The following is a 3960-nucleotide window of genomic DNA, read 5'->3' on the forward strand; positions in this document are numbered from 1 at the left end:
TACAACTACATCATATTCAATTTTTACTTTCAATCATTTAACCATCGTTCAATAATTATAATACTATCAAATAATATTGGGTGCTCTCATCCTACCAATTATCAATTATGTATGCTCATATGGAAAGCTACAATCCCTAACATATCAATCAATCACTTATATGACAGTATTGTATCATGATCTAAATCTTTGCAACCCTCAAGAACTTGCAGTCATATATATGGATTTTTAAACAAGTATCCACATTCACAATTACTGTAGCTCCTTACATACAATATTTTTATGCATAAAAGCCTCTAAAAGTATTTAATCATACAAAAACATTGATTTATCATTAATAAGTAAGTGTAAATAACAATTATGGTAACCGTCCAAATAACCCAAAATTCAATAGTGTATTGTCACCATTAGAATAATCTACCCATATCATAATGTTTACGATTTTAATGATAATATTAAATTAAGAACGGAATGATGCATATTGCAATATATTTTGTCGACTAACCACCAACAATGATGTCAAGCAATACTAAATAATCATTGCTACTAACCATCATAACTCAATCAAAATCCATGACAAGACTCAATCGTCAATTAGCCATTATCGTCAAGGTCTACCACTTGACTCATTGGTTATCTTTAACATCCAAAGTGGTTTTTTAGTGCCCCTTAAGACATTCTATTATCCTCTTCAAGGAAAACCCCTAGCTTCTACATTATTTTGTTATCACATAGAACAATACATAGATTCATTTTTTATAAGGAGCACATTGTCACTTAAATAACGTTTCCTTAAATGACCCATTAACATTTTTATAAAAGTACACATGCAAAGGTTACTAGTAAATCCATAATATCACTAGTGAGTGCTCAACGTTGTTGATAAATTAAACAAATGTTTTATTCCCTATTATCCACATCAAGATTCAAATGCAATGAACATAGTCTTAAAGAAGACATTATCACTACATTATCCTACATTTGATCTGCATGGATCAACAGTTCTTTGCCTTCCATAATGTTAAATATAATTTGTCCTTTAAATGAGTTACAATCATTCCCTGCAATTACTATTGTTAGCAAACTTTGACATCCAAGAAATCAATCATTCACTAGTTATTCTTCAAACATCTTCTCATGTGCATGATTAAAAGGTATGCAAAGTATTGAGACATACCTCCTTATTAACACTGCATATGTATTAACTAAAAGTACATAACTACCAAAACATATTTATTTATCTTTATAGTTGTATGATTTCAACACATGTCCATCCTTCCATAACTTTCATGTACAAAGTAAAATACTTAAAGATTACGAAAATATTTTTTTCTTCATAGAAGAATATTGAAATATTTCCAAAGATAAACACCACACTATCAGGTTCTTGCACAAGGCACATTCTTTTGCTAAAAAAAACCACCACAAATATCCATATTATTTTATAGTAAAACTAGCAGATTAAGTTTTCCAGAAGAAATTAGCTACATATAAATAGATATCACAACAGAAGCTAACATCATAGCTATTATTCCTCCATGCAAATACATAACCTTTTCCTAAAAAAAAAAAGTTAATACAATCTTGCATGCAAAGAAATAATGTTTTCCAAAAGAAAGATAACCCAATATTTCATGCAAATACATAATCTTTTCCATAAATAAAGTTAACATAATAGATACTATTGCTTGTATACAAATACAATCTAACACAACAATCATTAGTTTTGGGCATATAAACACATATTCTTTTCCAGCAATACTAACACATTAGCTAGTTTTTTTATCTACATATACACATTCTCTTCAAGAAAACAAACATGATTGCTATTATTTTGTGCACCTCAACACAAAATATTTTACAAGAAATTTAGAAAACGAACTATTATCTATGTGTCTATAATAATATGTTCTTTTTCAAAAAAACTATAAAAATAATTAGATATTGTTTTTCAAAAATCTAACTCAATAGCTATTCATTCCATGCATACAAAAACACATTTATTTTCAAGAAATCTAACTCAATAACTATTGCTTTTTGAATAGATAAACAGATTCTCTTTTCTAAGAAAAATAGCATAACAAAGGCCATACAAATAATATTAAAAGAAAATTCATATCCCACGTTTGTGTTCATATAGATTCATGAAAACATTTTCCAGAAAATTAATCTAATTAACTATTCTTTTTGTTCACCGCACACGAAAATATTTAAAAAATTACCTTTTTCAAATTGTCTTCATTTTGAAAAAAAAAACTTGGTTTTCTTTTCATTTGATGCACAATATTCGTACGAAAGCCATTCAAAAAGAATGGATTCTATCTTTTCTTAGACCAAATGCATAAGAAGTATTATATTTTTAACATGAGCATGGTTACTTGTCATCAAGACAATTATAGTCGACCATCCCAGCCATCATCAACTCTCATGAGAGGGATATGAATAATAGCTTTGCTAGTATCTTCCATAGATGAGACACACACAGTTTGTGCAATGACGAAACCAAGGAATTCAAACATATCCATTGTGTGTTCTATTCTCCCAATGATTGAACGACAATGATACCTAACACCAAAGTTTTAAGAGAAACTTGATGGCGAGAAATCAAAAGGGTATGCAAGTTTTCACGTTGTGAGTATGTTCGTCACAGTATGTATGTTCCTCCACCGGACTGGTTTCCTTAATTCCTTAAAATTACAATGATATGACATTATTCCCCGTGAAGTCACCATCTCAGCCTATATTGAAGATAAATGGCATTTGCAACAAAGTTATAACTTATTGTTGACGTTGCCAACTTATTGAAATCTAAGTATTTTGGGTTCCATCAAAATACTTTAATTCTATATTATTTATGGAATATTATATTTATCATGTGCTTTATTGACATTACATTTATTTAATAAATTTATAAAAGGTTAATACTTTAAAAAGAAATGTCAAATATATATATATTAAAAAAATTAATTATGAAAAAAATTAAAATTAATATTCATATATAAAGATGTGAAATCTATACAAATATAAATAATACTATTAAAACATCCATAAATCTATTTTAATGGTAGGTTTATAAGGTCCAAAAAAAGTAAAACTTTTCTAGTGCAAAACTTTTCTTAAAATTTTCACCGAATAAATAAATGGAAAGATATTATATAATAATAATAATAATAATAATAAGGCTATAATTGACTTAAAGTCGAATTTATTTTAATCTGTTTTTTTTAAATAATAGATTTTAAAATATTATATTTAATTATAATTTATTTATATATATTAAAGTTAATTCAAATGATTAGGATTTAAGGTAATCATGTCATTAATTTTTTTAAGTATAGTTGTTGGATTATCTTATTAAGTTGCGCAGATTTTTATTGACAATGATGCTATGTAACACTTGGTGATGAAATAATTGTATGTTTTTATTTATCAATTTTGATTTAGTTGGATATGGGTGGCCACCCACATACTCCATTAGCTCATAATAAAATTTTCCCATTTTTGTAGTCTTCTGTTTTTTTTTTGTAGCTTTTAGTTCATAAAATTTTGAAGTTGTTCTGAGGTAATAAATTATGCTTTTTTTGGGAAATAAGCTAAGGAACCCAATATTCTATGTTTTATGGGGAAATGAGATGACAACAATAGAAAATTGTACTCCATAGATAAACCTTTCCAATGGGCTATCATGCATTCCAAACGAAGATAGTATGTGAAAGTTATGACCTTTGTATGTTGACGTTCCAACTTAACACATCAAGGTCCATAAACCTTTGGGGCTTCATTTTCTAGCTCTATTTCTTTGGATACTTAGACTTTTACATTGCTTCTTCATGATAAACAGGCCTTTCAACCTCATTGTAACTTAGTTTTGGAAAAGATGTAACTATCACTTCCTTTCTCAGAGATAAACTAACAAGATTTCAACTAATTTAGTTTCCTTTTTTGTATTTAAAATTTTAA

The sequence above is a fragment of the Pinus tabuliformis genome, chromosome 8, assembly GCF_031772625.1.
Source record: "Pinus tabuliformis cultivar Carrire ecotype Pingquan chromosome 8, CPIR1, whole genome shotgun sequence".
In the NCBI taxonomy this organism is placed as follows: Eukaryota; Viridiplantae; Streptophyta; class Pinopsida; order Pinales; family Pinaceae; genus Pinus; species Pinus tabuliformis.